Below are 15296 nucleotides of genomic sequence, written 5' to 3' on the forward strand. Positions count from 1 at the left end.
GGTCACACAGGCAATGAGTAGAAGAGATTCAAACCTGGATTTGTCTGTTTTAAAATTCTTGTCACCCCAGTCTTGCTTACTCCATAGAAGGGGAGTTTTCCTTGGATTTGGCAGCTCCAGGAGCCTTCCAAAATGTGGTACCAAAATCCCATGATCCTTTCATTCCATTCTTTCCCCTTCACTTCCCATTTTGATCTCCCTTCATCAAACTGAAATTCGCGTCCCAGAATTAACTGGTGATGTGCTCCCGTTGTCACACCTGGAAACCCGTGGCTGGCAGACAGCGTGCTCTCAAAACAAAAGTAGTGTGAGATGTTTGACAGGCGAAGGGGTGTTTCTTTTGCAGATACAGTGGAAATAAAACGGAGTGAAATTTACTGCCGTTCTGATTATCGAAAATGTTTGTCTTTCTGGGTCAACATATCCCAGCTACGGAAAAAGGGCTGGGTCCCATCACCGATCCTGTCAAATGACTCCCACTTCTGCTCTAGACACCAAAGGCCCCCAGAAGCCCACACCAGCAGAAACAGGGCCAAAGGCCCCCAGAAGCCCACACCAGCAGAAACAGAGCCAGCAGCACTTCTGCCTTCGTGGAAACGCAGGAGCCACATTCCACCTCAGTGTTTCAGTGACGACCCTCCACTGGCCAGGTAGCCGACAGTACTGATTTCAGGTAATTACTCCACCAATGTCGCCTCTGAATATTACCCTCCCTGCATGCCTGGCCTTGAACTCTCCCTGTGACCATCCTCCTTTCCCATCTATGTCTTTCAGAGGAAGCAATAGCTAACGCCTGCAATTGAGTCGCGCTCACCTGGCCCGGGGCGGCACCAGGTTGACGGAACCAGGAGAAGGAGGCCAGCCGCACAGGACTGAAGGAAACAATGCGGTGTGATTGGACGCTGACAGGTAAACCAGGCAGAGGGGGCAGGACGAGGGGAGCCACCCACGCCCTAACCAACAATCCAGGGGCCACCTCCTGCCAACTGAGCAGAGTGTGAGACAGCAATAAAGAGGACCCCGTGACTTGGGGTTAAAAAAGAAAAATTACCTAGGATATGTTATATGTGGGAGAAAAATCCTCTTTAAGGAGTGACTTTTTTAAAGACAATTATTTACGTATCTTATCACTTGTAGAGGATGTGTGATGCTTCTAACAGAAAAGGCGAGATGGAGGACTTAGGCAATGGGTTGTCAATATTGTAGCAAAATACATCCCGTGTAAAAACACATTAGAGTCACAGATAATATTGTGGCCATTTCATCTTAAGCTCTTTTTACCCAATTGGGAGTAGCAAGCATTTATACTGAATTTACCATTTAATAGTAGTAATGGTTTTATTTATCAGGCCCTTTTTCATAATGAAGGTTTATGAAATATCAAATATCCTAATATTAAATATTTCTCTAAGGGCATGGAATTTACTAGGAACATGGCATGCCCTGAATGGTCTATGAGGATTATTTGCGTACTATCGACTCTTGAACAAATTAACAAGGCTTTTTATTATCCTCTTCATGTCATTGGTGGGGAAACCGAGGCTCAGGTGCTTTGCCATGGTTACATAGTCTGTCATTGGTGTCTGGAGTTTCAAATGCTGTGCATTTCGTACCTTTTAATTTGTAATCCAGTTGACTCCAAGTCAGGGTGGCCCTTGCAGGTCAAGGTGAAACTATCCTGTCCAGGGTTTTCAATGGCTGGTTTTTCAAAGGTAGATCTCTCAGCCTTTTTCCTGAGGCATCTTTGAGTCTGATAAGGAGTTAACCTAAACGCTAGGGAGTTCACCCTTTGCACCACCCAGGGACCCCGCACAATGCACTACACCACCACCGCCGTGAATGCTGACTGGGGTTGGTTGGAACATTTTGAAACAGAACTTATCAAAAAGCATCTGAAACTCTTTCTTTGTCATTAAAGACGTGATTCTTTTTTAAAAATCTTTTAAAAATCATTTTATTAGGGGTTCATGCAACTCTTATCACAATCCATACATGCATCAATTGTGTAAAGCACATTTGTACATTCATTGCCCTCATCATTCTCAAAACATTTGCTCTCCACTTAAGCCCCTGGCATCAGGTCCTCATTTTTTCCCCTCCCTCCCCGCTCCCCCCTTCCTCATGAACCCTTGATAATTTGTAAATTATTATTTTGTCATATCTTGCACTGTCCGACGTCTCCTATCACTCAGTTTTCTGTTGTCCATCCCCCAGGGAGGAGGTTATATGTAGATCCTTATAATCGCTTCCCCCTTTCTACTCCACCCTCCTGGTATCGTCACTCTCACCACTGGTCCTGAAGGGATCATCCACCCTGGATTCCCTGTGTTTCCAGTTCCTATCTGTACCAGTGTACATCCTCTGGTCTAGCCAGATTTGTAAGGTAGAATTGGGATCATGATAGTGGGAGGTGAGGGGGGGAGGAAGCATTAAAGAACTAGAGGAAAGTTGTATGTTTCATCCTTGCTACACTGCACCCTGACTGGCTCTTCTCCTCCCTGAGACCCTTCCATAAGGGGATGAAAAACATGATTCTACAGCATCTTTTTATCCATCCTTCATTCTGCCAAGCACTCCCCTTCCACCTAGTCCCAAAGCTGACAAGGCTTGTTGTTGGATAAACTCCCTGATTTCCTTAATGAGCGATCTGATGGCCTTCTTGGGCTATTTATTGTGATTGTGCAAGATCTTGTTATCCATGACATGCTTGAAATAAGAGACTCAGGACAGAAGAATGTGTCTCTAGGAACAGATTGTATCATTGATCTCTGTTCTTTCTTCATCAAAGGTAGATGTGACCAGCAGAGATTAGAATAACGTTTTCTTTGTAAAGGAAAGAGAGGGCCATCCTGCCCAAGCACGAAGGGGAAACTTCCTGGAGCAAGCCTGGCTTGAGATGAGGGTTGAAAAGTAGAAAACAAGCTAAAAGTACAAAAGCACACTCCTCACATTGACAGGTAACATGGGACTGCTGACGGCCAGGCAGCATCTCAAACCCACCAGGTGCTCCTCAGGAGACAGATGAAGCTCTCTCCTTCCGTAAAGATGGACAGCCTTGAAAAACCCTCTCTTGGTTCACTATAGAGATTTCGATGTAAATTGACTCTAGGGCAGTCATTCCTTCATTATCATTCTGGGTTGGGTGATGTCTGAAACACAAGTCGAAACCTTAATTCCCATCGCTGTGAATGTAACCTTACTGGGAAATAGCATCTTGGCAGATGGCAGCTCAGAGGCATGAGGCCTAGTCCTATCTGACTTATAAAATAAGGCGACCAGACGTCCCGCTTTTGGCAGGACAGTCCCAATTTTTAACAATTTTTCCTGTGTTCCACAGCATTTTTTAAAAGTCCCAATTTGTGGAAAGAATGCATGACAAGCTAGGGAATACGGTTTTCGGCTGCCATGTGGCTATTTCGCCAGGATATGAGTTTTATCAATGGTGTCCTGCTTTTGTCCCGCTTTACCCATGTTAAAATCTGGTCCCCTTATTATAAAAGGAAGAGAAGAGACTCAAAAACAGAGGGAAGATGTCACCGAAAGAGTTGGAGAGAGGTTGGACTGACACGGCTACAGTCTGAGATGTGCTTGAGGTTATTGGCAGCTGAAAGAAACCAGAAAGGTTCTTCCTGAAAGACTTGAGCCCAGCCAACGCCTTCATTGAGGATTTCTCGTTTTCAGAAGGAGCCTTTGAATAGTGCAGCTGCTAACCAGAGCTTGGAGGTTCAAGTCCACCCAGGGTAGCCTTGGAAGAAAGTCCCAGTGATCGATATCAGAGAAACCAGTCACTGAAGTCCCTATTGAGTCCCAGTTGTTCTCTGATACCAGCGTGTTCACCATGAGCCCATCTGTAGTCAATTGGACATCCCCTTACAGAAGAGTCACAAGGAAGGGGCGAGCTAGCCAGGGTGAAGTAGAGCACCAATGAAACACACAACTTTCCTCTAGTTCTTTAATCCTTCCCCCCACTGTCTTTCTGCCTCCCAGGAACTCCAAACACAATGAATCTCTTCTTGTCCTATAGCATCACGATGTGATGTTTCTTCTTGCCCTCCTGTGCCCTTGAGTCTGGTCCCACTCACAGAAACCCTCTGTGCCTCCGAACAAAATGCTGCCCACTCCTGCACCTGGTCTTTGGAGAGCTTTTATAACCTCTTTTTGTTTTTTCTGTCTCATATTAGTATAATTGTTTTTTTACCTCTTTCCCCAACTAGATTGTAAGTGCCTTGAAAACAAGCCTCGTGTCTTAATATTTTTCCTATCAGCAGGAACCTCAAGACAAACCATGGGCTTTTCTTAAAATGTGTTGCATCTGGAAGGAAATGTGGGTCAACACTCAATCCCAAGGATGATTATGATTGGACCACGGCATGGTCTCAGTATCCCCCACAGGGGGTGGTCTACCAGTGTAAGGCTGAACTGATATCACTGAAATGAATACACAGCACCTGAAGAGGTCTAAAGTTTTAGTATTTTCAGCCCAGGCAGGCCAATAGAAGATTGTGCACAACATCTATAAATCATAAATAGCGTGGTTGATGTGACCCAGACTCGTTGCCCTGGAGTTGATAGTGACTCATAGCAAACCTATAGAATAGATTAGAACTGCTCCCAAGGGTGTCATAGGCTGTGATCTTCATGTGTTCTCTAAATCTAGTACATAATAGAAGAAGAGATGATCTTTTAACAGTTGGGTGAGATGAAGAAGACGCAGAGGCTGCGCCACTTCAGGTGTCACTAACGCAAACATAAGCAAAGCTTTTCAAAGGGTAATTGAGCTAGGGAACGGCAGAACTAGGAGATTCCTGAGATTCATTCAAATGTCTCAGATGTGTTTTCACTCCCTCATTCAGCAGTATTTACTGAGCGTGAGCTACGCGTCAGAACTGTACAAGATGCCAGGGATGCCATGGTGAACAAACATGACCACTCTTGGTCTCTTGGGGCTTGCGATCTGGTTGGCATGTGCAAGAATGATGGACTCCTTGATATGACCTTCATACCAGGGCAGTGCAGCCAAGGAGGAAGGTATGTGAACATAAAGCCAAAGCTGGCTGGGCCAGTCTTCTATCTGTGGCTCTGACAAGTGACCATTAGGTGTTCCTTCTTTGTCACCAAATGTTGCTAGACTTCTCAGACTTTAGTTCTCCATCAAAGAATGCATTTGAATGAAGAGCCAAAGGGACTGAATAATCAGAGCACCAATGCTACACTAGGAAGCCAAAAAAAGAGAAAGAGGGCGAACAAGGGAAGAAGACAAACCATAGGATCAGGGGCCACACCAGGAAGAAAATGAAGGCATTCTGTACACACATTGATGAGCGTCTTTCCGTGTCATGTGCCCCATGATCATTATTTCAGAGCCTTCATTATCTTAAAGTAATGTGGCGTTGGTGTTATGGATCAGAATCGCTTCATGCATTCATTGCTCCATCGTACAGGGAGAAATAAAAAGACCGACACAGGCCTGGATTCAAGCCGTGGCCCCTAGACTTACTAGCTGTGTGGTCTTGGGCATATTGCTTATCCTTATCTTTAGAATAAGGACAATAATACAGACATTGAATGGCTGGTGTGGGATTAGAGATCTAATATATGTAAAGCACCTAGCCTATCCCTCAGTAGGCATTCACCAAATGGTAATTATAATTATGATTATATTGACATTTAAAGGCCAGCTTTCAGTAGTTTAACATAAATTTTGACGAATGGTGGAAGTTTGGGGTTGTTACAGCTAAAATGTTTGTGTATTGATTATTTTTGGAATCATATAATAGTTTCAATTCATTATGGATTATTGGCATTCAAAGGAGTTCTATACTGAAATAAACATATTTCAGAGCCAGAAAATGTGTATCTATTATCTAATTATTACCAATAAATGTAAGGGAACAAGAGAAAAAGAATATTGGAATTTGGAGCCCCCCCGGGAAAATCCAGTCTATACTCACATGGTCTCTGTATCTATGCCCACCATTTATTTCGGAAAAGAACATCCATGTAGTAAATTTGTGATCTTTCTTAACACCTTAGAGTTTTACACCTCCTGATCAACTGAGCACTCGTGTTTCAGTATTAAAAACCAAGCCCTCCGATTCTTGGGCAAGAGGGCAGATGTATTTTTTCCCCTGCTAAAATGAATTTGATTAGAAATTGGTGCTTGATTTTCTTCGTTATCTATCAGGGCTGAAAGAGAGCACTCGGCAGAGGTCATCTAGTGTAGGAGAGCTCTAAGCTAGGAATCCCAAGACAGGATTTCCTCCAGCTCTGTCCAGCCAGCTCGAATCACGGACACGCAGGAGTGACCTGGAAAGTGATGTTTTCCTCCTTGGGGTGGAGCAGGAAAGTCCCCAGGAGTCTGATCACTTTCACATGAGGTGTGATGAGCTGAATTCGCCCAGCTTCCAAGTTAGGGACCTCTGAAAGTTAAATGAAAACCTTTTAGGCTTGCCCCCAAATGCAAGTGCCATTTATTTTTATATGGCGCTCCCTTTATTTTTATTCTTAAAAAGCTATAAAGCTTTAGTTCTCCATTGAGAAGTATAATATTAGTTAAACTAGATTCCTGGATAAGTATATTTTAGACTCGTTAACTATTATGGGGCGGGGGTGGTGGTGTTAGCATCCTAAATTGAGAACCTTAGAACATGCCTGCCAACAAAGGTATACTTTCCATCTTTCTTAAAGGAATCTTGTTCAGTTATATGATTCGGAAAGCAAAAGCATACTTTACACAGAAAGAAATGTTTAAGGGTCATCTACATATTTCACGAGTTAAATGATTTAGGAGCCTTCGATTGAGGTGAAAATAATCACTTACCTTATTTTAAACCATCTGTGTTTCCTCTAATGGTGTTTATGAAATCCAAAAGGCATTTCTTTAAAATAAGTAGAGTAAGATGTGCATTGATTAAACGTTCTATCTCCTTAGGTAGATCATGGAATTGCAATTTAGCATACATATACCGTTGAAGGGAGCATCAATTAAAGATATAGATAGGCTGAGTCAGGTGCTCATCAGAGATGAATTTAAAGATAGGTTAAGAAATGTAAACCCCCAAGTATGCAAAATGTAAATACAATCATATAATGAAAGTACAAAGCCAAAAAAATCAAGGGGAGAAATGAAGGACTTACCCAGTTTGATCACCTGAGGAATGTGACAAATTCCTGAAATCTGCGAGCATTCACATGGCCAAGTACCCGGCAGTACTTCTTTGGGGTTCTATAGCAAGCCCCCCAAAATCTTGCAATATCCTGCACAAGGATCCACAGGCATCCAATACTTTTGAACTTGATTCTCTGTTCCTCAGAGGGTCCAAATCATGTCAGCACTGGTCTTCACGTGATGAAAAGATAGAGCCTGGAGAACTGAAGGGCTGGTTTTCCGTTTGGAGGACAGGCTGGAGAGGGTAAAACAAACAAACTACTACTCAGAGGTACACACACACACACACACACACACACACACAACTTTTAAAATGTTCTTTTGATGATTATTTTTGTAGCATTTGCGTCTAAAAAGGACAGAGTCCCCCAGCTTCCCTACCCATATTTTAATAACCCAACAATGGAAGAGAACTATTTGACAGAGGGTGGATGGGATGTTGATGATCTCCAACTGCTTCCAAATCTGCATACATAAAACTCCACCAAATCCCTTCACAATGAATCTCCTGAATGGGACTCTATTTATCTGCTGCTGAAGGATAAAGGGCCGAGCCGATCCTATTGAGGTCACTGAGCCCCACTACTGTAGGAGCTGACATAAGCAATTGATGGGCTCCACAAAACTTAGGGCTCAAATCAATTCACTGCTGAAACTCAATTTAGGGTGTTCTCAGTTTGCACAGTTTTGGTTGATCAAATTCTGAGATGGGATCCGATTCATATTTCAGTAATGAAGACCAGGGTTGGAACTGATATATTGAAAGGTGTATTTTTCCATTTCTCCCCCACATGAAATATTCATGGGGGCATGTTCTACAGTGTATTCTGACAGGGTAACGGCTGCCAAAGACCTGGTACCTGAGGCCACTTTTACATCAATAAATTATCAAAGGTTACATCTGTAGCAAGATAGCTCTATTTGGCCACGCAAATAATACCAAGGTACATAACAGTCATCCCAGCTTTTGTTCCCTTGAGGACAGACTACTGTTACACTACATGCTACAAAGCATGCTGGGAAACTCCAGCCAAGATGTTAAGCAGGAAAATGCTTCTATGATCTAATAAAGGCAGCACAGTGTAGCGAAAAGGTCATGATTCAGAGGTAAGCATAATAAATTGTGCGAAAGTGACCAGATCACTTAACCTCTTTGAAACTCAATTTGTTCATCCTTAAAACAAGGCTGCTTCCTCTATCTCACTACAGGGCCATTGAGATCGATACATAAACAATTTCTCTAACTTGTCTACCACAGGATGGACCAAACCAAAATTCACTGCCCCTGAGCCAACCCCCACTCAGAACAACCCTGTAGGACAGGGTAAAACTGCCCCGATGTGTTTCTAAGACTATAACTCTTTACTGGAGAAGAATCCTCATCTTTCTCCCATGGAACAGCTAGTGATTTCTAACTGCTGCTCTTGTAGTTAGCAGCCCAATGGAGAATCACCAGGGACTCTATTAATATGACTTAGTGCGTTAGTTTCTAACATGAGGGAGCTGCCAATGGTTTGTGAGGGTGAAGGGAATGGAGTTAAATGATCATGGACGTTCCCTACAAACTTTTTGAAGCCCCCTTGTATATCGTGCTGTCCTGATACACCAAGATGTGCATCCGTCACAAGGGAAGTCCTGGAAAGGCCCTCTCTCCCGCTAAGAATCCAGGCTGAGCGAAGAAGTTATTTTCTCAGGAGTTCAAAAGTTGCTTTCACTGGTGGGAAATATATTCCTTTGGAAGGCGTTCTCTCTTCCTCTTATCTTCTCTTAGAACTTGGTCATCGCCATCCCCCTGCCCATTGAATGCTACTGAAAATGTAGGGTCTATCTTCAATGAAACCACTAGCCATCTAGTACAATATTGCTGATAAAGGCTTTGGAGTCTCAAAACTCTTTTAAAAATGTATGACTAAGCTCCTTCTCCCCAGTTGAAATATATCTATTAGAACAAAGTGAGTAATCTTGCACCAAAAGTCACCAATCTGGTATTCAGCATGGGATTCACACCCATCTTTGAAGCTCAGGCCCTGACAAAGAGTCAGCCTGTTGACACATGTTTGGGTTGAAGGTAAGAAGCATGTTGGCCCACAAAAGGAACTTTAAAACACAATTTCAACTGCTCCAAATTGAGCATAGCCTCTTAGATTTCCCTCCAAAAATAGTTTCTGTGAGCTTCCTTGCAACTTAAATGCCCTTGTAAATTCAGTTGATTGGTATGGGTCTTTGAGGCACTTTTTAATTAACGTATTTTAAAAGCAAACCAAAATCAGCAGCCACTAAACATCATTGGCTTTGTCCGATATAAATCTAGTTCAATGATTCTTGACAGTCTATTTGAGCTAGTTAAGTTTATTGTGCCAACCTGACCGATAAACACATGTGGGGTTAATTGAAGGGCAGAGAGATAAATGGCTCAGTGAGCCTCGCTTTTCTAGTTCTCAGGTCTCCTGCCTTCTGGTGGTCAGACCAGGGTGCAGCTGCCTTAGCCAGTTCCCTGCTTCAGCTTGCCAGGCTCACTTCCTGCAAGACATCCTGAGGAGAAGCCACATGGACCTACCCCGGTGCAGCCCTGGGTGCTGGAGCAGCATGTGGAGACCCCTGCCAATGCTGAGATGCTTACATGTTCACTTACTCAGCTTTCCTCCGGCAGTTGGCATCATTGTGTGTGTTTTGTGAGATGGAGGAGGACTTTGTGGATTGGTGTCGGACATATAGGTTAATGTTGGACTTGTGGGCTTGGGCAGCACTGGGTTGGGATGGTTTCTTGATGTGCACTTACCCTTTATCTAAAACACTCTCTTATATATGTGAGTTTCTGTGAATTTGTTTCTCTAATGTACCCAGACTAACACACTATTCCTTACAAATTAGGCTTTTCCAAACACAGCTTTCAAGTGGGAAATCTATTCGTTAGACCTCATGTCCACAGATCTAATGGACATGAATCTAATTCAGTGTGCCTTCAAATTCTACCCTTTCCATTACGCATCTCCTTGCCTCCTAGAGCAGCGCTGTAAGTCAAGGATCATCAATCTTAGTTCCTTACTCGTAATATCCTTGTTGAACACATTGCCCCGCCCCCACTCAGTCAAGTAAGGAAGACAAAAAGCAAAGGAGTTTGACTTGGCAGCCAGGCAAGTGATCTTCTCAGTATCCATAAGACTAAGCACCACCACGTGAACCCCTAAGGCTCTCATAGTTGGGGCGCCAGGCAAGAGGAAGTGCAGATGTTTTCCCACGGATATTTCAAAGATGACCATATTGCAGGCCTATACATCCCAACGTAATGTAGAGTAATGCCTGAGCACCACACAGTGAAACAGAATCTGGGCATGGACCACAGGGGACCACAGAGTTCCTCCCTTGTGGGGTTCAGAGGAACCAACCAGTCCCTGGAAAAGGACATCGTGCTTGGTAAAGGGGAGGGTCACCCAAAGAAGTGGACGACTATCAATGATATGGGTTGACACAGTGATTCCCACAACAGGCTCAAACAAAGCGATGATGTTCCGTGGAACCTAGGGTCGCCAGGCATCAGAAGGGGACAGACAACATCTAGCAACAATAACAGCACAGCGAATCTGAAGGAACAGGCCGTGCTGCCAAGACCACCGATTTTCAGGAGCTGAGTATTCTGTTCACTCTGAAGACAGTATCCTGAAACCTCACAGCTCCACGCCCATTATCCTGGAAGTGTACAGTGACTTCTGTCCAAGTTACGACTCGCTTGGTTTTCTGAAAACAGAATCATGGTTTCCAGATACCTCCCAACCGGTTACCACCTAGCCAAATGCCTACACCTAGGGACTTTGGACAACACAACCTAAGACCGTGTGACCTTAAGGTCACAAAGGTAACCTCCACAGTAGTGCAGCTCCTCTTTCACAGCCAACTTGTCCCATAGTTGACTTATATGGAAATGGCTGCTCGTTGGTGAGGTTCATAAATGAGAAATGTTTCAACGGTTCCATTTAACAACCTGGAATGTTCTTTGAAGAAGGCCAAATGAATGTGATTTTTACCTTAAGAAGCTTAGAAACATCGCTGCTGCTAACTCAATAATTACATTGTACTGCCAGCAACAATTCAATAATTTTTTTCCCCGCCTGAGGGTTACAACACATTTGCACCATGGGAGCTTTTTCTCTTTACATCTCAAAACTGTACCACAAACTCTTCCTTTATTCGTAACAGCGAGATCTCCAGCTGAGATAGACACTTTTGTATTGCTCTAGATGACAGTTTTCTGTGTTCTTTCCAAGCACGGGGGGTTTAATAAACATATCTGGCAAGCCTTCCATAGCTGGAGGGCCCAGGATGACACTGTGTGCCAACAAAAATGCTCAGGCTAGAGGGAAATAAGTTTATTCAATTATTCAATTAATAGATTACAGTCAAGATACTTGTTATTCTACAAGGAAAACTGGGGCAAGAACTCTGAGAATAAGGGTAGGCCCCAAGACTAGTAACAGCAGGCAATATGGTATATACAGATCGGGGAGTCTGCCAAATGCATGAAAGGATGTCTACTTACTCTCTACCCACAGATGCGCACACACACACACACACACACACACACACACTCATAACTGCACCTTTCTAAGGGTGAGGGGACCCCTGACTATTCAAATTAAATATTGTAAGGATCTAACAAGCTCACGAAACAGATTATTTTAGTTTTCCATTTGGAGATTGGTGGGTGATGAGAGGGAGCAGTCCTAGACTGAGGGATGGTCATATAATTTTTCTTTATGAAAATTAAAAGGTTTTTTTTTTTGGAGACTTTCATAAATAATGGCAGGACATGACTTTCCCTCCATGCAGAACACCTTAGAAAGTTCTTTGCACCAGAACTGCTCACTCAGAAATAATTCCTGGTTTCAGACAGACGCTTCTGAAGTTTGTATAGCAATGTTAAGATGGCCTTAACAAGAGAACTACTACATTGACATGAGACCATTAGGGGTGGGGTAGGCAGTTTTCTTTCTGTGGGGTATGTGTTTTGTTTTGTCTCTAATTTCTGTGCGTAGATGTGAACACAAGATCACTCAGAAGAGAGTTGTAGGGAGGTTAGGCTGGGAAGTTACCTTGAAGGAAAAACCTATGAAGATGGTTGTGAGATCCTGAGGGAATGCTGATTTCATGGATGGGGACTGTAGAACGGGTGATGATGTCTATGCCGGGGAGTCATCCCCTTTCCTTATCTAATTCCAGCAGCCTTGTTTTACAAGCCTCGATTTTATGTAGAGCTATTTGGAATTAAAGTGTTGGGACCCAATTCAAATGTGCTCTTTGAAATGGCCGTGCGGTAACACTCCAGGAAGCACCAACCAGTTGGTCCCAACGTGTGATCCCCAGTGTGTCTAAATAGAATTGTGCTCCACAGAGCTTTCGATGGCTGGATTTTCAACAGTAGCTCACCGAGTCTTCCGAGAGGTCTCTGGATAGCCTTGAACCTGAGTCTTTCGGTTAACAGCTGCGTGTCCCATGCAAAGATTCCCCAGGAAGTACCCACTGCCCTTGATTTCATGGCAAGTCCACGAGGGTTGGAGTAGAACTCTCTGTCTTGGCTGTGATCATCACAGAGGTAGACCACAAGGCCTTTCCCGCCACCACGGCATCATTTGGAAAGTTGAAGCTCCCGTGTTGAGGGTACTTGTCAAATGTAAACCATTTGAGCCACCTCAGAACTTTCTGGAAGCCCATGCATAGCTACCAATGCTGACGTGCTCCCACAGGGGACAGTTGCTTTGAAATCAGCTTCTTCTAGTGATGAAGATGTACCTCTCAACCCCTCATTTCTATTGGCCTCTTGGTGGTCAGTCCACTTGGGGTTTAAGGTAACTTCAAGGGCATTTTTTACTATATTGCGATACCAGGGAAACATCTCCATGGTGCAGAATGTAAATAAAGAGACTGAGCATGTAGGAAACAAAACTATCCAAAAGTGCCTAAGGGATAAGGCAGGAAATATAAGGGATCGAGTGGAATCCCGTGGTCCTTCGGGGAGAGATTGAGCAAAGCCTCTGGATATCTTGAGCCCTCTTTCCTCAGGGAGCTGGGGCCAGGTGGGAAGGCAGACAAGGTCTCCACGAAGCAAATGGGCACAGGAAGGTGAACAGATGGCTATTTTTGCCCGGGGGAAGCTAGCCAAGGCAAGAGTCTGAGCTGAACATTGAAACCCATCTTCTCAAGGGCAGAACTGTTCCTGAGTTTTACGTGGTTGACTTCCAACAAACGGATCATGATAGCTTTTCACGTGTCTGTCAGTTGGGACTTTGCCCTGTGTCTCCACACTGCAGTCACTAACATTCCTTAGAGAAGGCTCAATTTGCCCCAGTGATACCCCTGTCCGGTCCCTGGGCCAACCGAGAGCAGGGCAAGCCTTGGCCTGTCCAGTGGGCTGGCTGTACTTCAGAAGGCAAAGGCACCTTGCCCAGTGAGGGAAGCACTTACTGGAAACCCTTTCTCCAGAGGCGGCAGACACCTTTAAACTGAGTGTATGTGTGCAGGCCAAGGATGGAGTCTGTGTGTGGTCTGAGGGGTAGATTAAGCCAGCAAAGGCAGTACACATGAGTTAACCCAAGAGGGGAATAAATAGATATGCAGAACTGTAGCTATCAGCCATGCTGAGACCTAGGTGGGGGCAGAAAGGACAAGAGGATATGAGAGAAGTCGGATGCATTCCTGAGTTCAGGGCTATTACCCATTACCTCGGCTACTACGGCAAGCCAAGGTGACCAGATGGCCAGCTACTTTCAAAGGGATGCGGGAAGAAGCAAAAGACCAGGGCCCAGGCGACCAGCTGGTGGACTTGAAACAAAGCTATGACCATGGATTTGCTGTCTCACAGCCATCTGGCCTCAGAGTTCAAGCCTTTTCTGACCCTCGCCACTTTAGCCAAAGTTCCTGCTTCAAATCTCTCGACTTCAGGCTAGTGTTCAGAAATGGGACTTGATCCAGAGCCTTTGACTAGAGCCCAGATGATCGGTTCTTTTTCTAAATCTTCTTAGGTGTCTCCTCAAGAGAACAGGACCAGGTTGCTGGATCTTTCCTTCTTATGGAGGTTGATGATGCCCCGTTGTAAGTGGGCTGATTTCCAAAAGTGTTATGTTGCCCAGCTGACGTTGAGTGACAGCTGTCCTTAAGGTGCTCATTTTGATTTTCCCTCATCTGATTTCAACTGCTGGAGTACCGGCTCGTGTGCCACCGGTCGTTCTGCGAACACTACGTAGTGTGAAGACTGGGGTCCCTGCAGGGCCAGTCTTCCAGACCTTTAACTCACCAACTCTCTTTTCCTAATGCTAGCTGCCTCCCTGTCTCTTCTGGAGAGGGGAGTTGAAGTCCCCACCGTCCTTGTAGCTGCCTAAGTTAGGACAGCAGCTTTTGTGTGCCTCAGTTGGTTCTTGTGTGGGAAACGTAGCATTCATCTCCATTTACACAGAATCTTAAAGTCAGCCCATTAAAGAAAGCACTCATAGGTGACAAAATGCATAAGAAAAGTGCCTCATAAATTGCAAAGAAGGACCCTTTCGGGACCAGTGCTGAGAGTGGTGATACTGGGAGGGTGGAGGCAAGTGGGGTAGAAAGGAGGAACCGATTACAAGGATCTACATATAAACTCCTCCATGAGGGATGGACAACAGAAAAGTGGGTGAAGGGAGACATCGGACAGTGTTAGATACGACAAAATAATAATAATTTATAAATTATCAAGGGTTCATGAGGGAGGGAAGAGCAGGGAGGGGGGAGAATGAGGAGCTGATATTAAGGGCTCAAGTGGAGGGCAAATGTTTTGAGAATGATGATGGCAGCAAATGTACAAATGTTCTTGACAGTGGATGCATGTATGAATTGTGATAAGAGTTGTACAAGCCCCCAATAAAATGATTTTTTAAAATTGTGAAGAAGTCTCAACTGTTTACATTGCTAACTTTACAATAGGATCAGAGTAGGAGTAATATATACATATAAGTGAAGCACATCATATATATATATATTTTCTCATTTAATTTAATTTTTACCAGAACACAGGAAAGTAGTTGTTTTTCTCCCTGTTTATAGATTAAGACATCAACCTTTAGAAAGGTTGAGTCATTGGGCCAAGACACTCAGCTCATGGAGGTCT

Source organism: Echinops telfairi, unplaced genomic scaffold (assembly GCF_000313985.2).
Source record: "Echinops telfairi isolate 266 unplaced genomic scaffold, ASM31398v2 ScPeMD7_4225;HRSCAF=4972, whole genome shotgun sequence".
Classification (NCBI taxonomy): domain Eukaryota; kingdom Metazoa; phylum Chordata; class Mammalia; order Afrosoricida; family Tenrecidae; genus Echinops; species Echinops telfairi.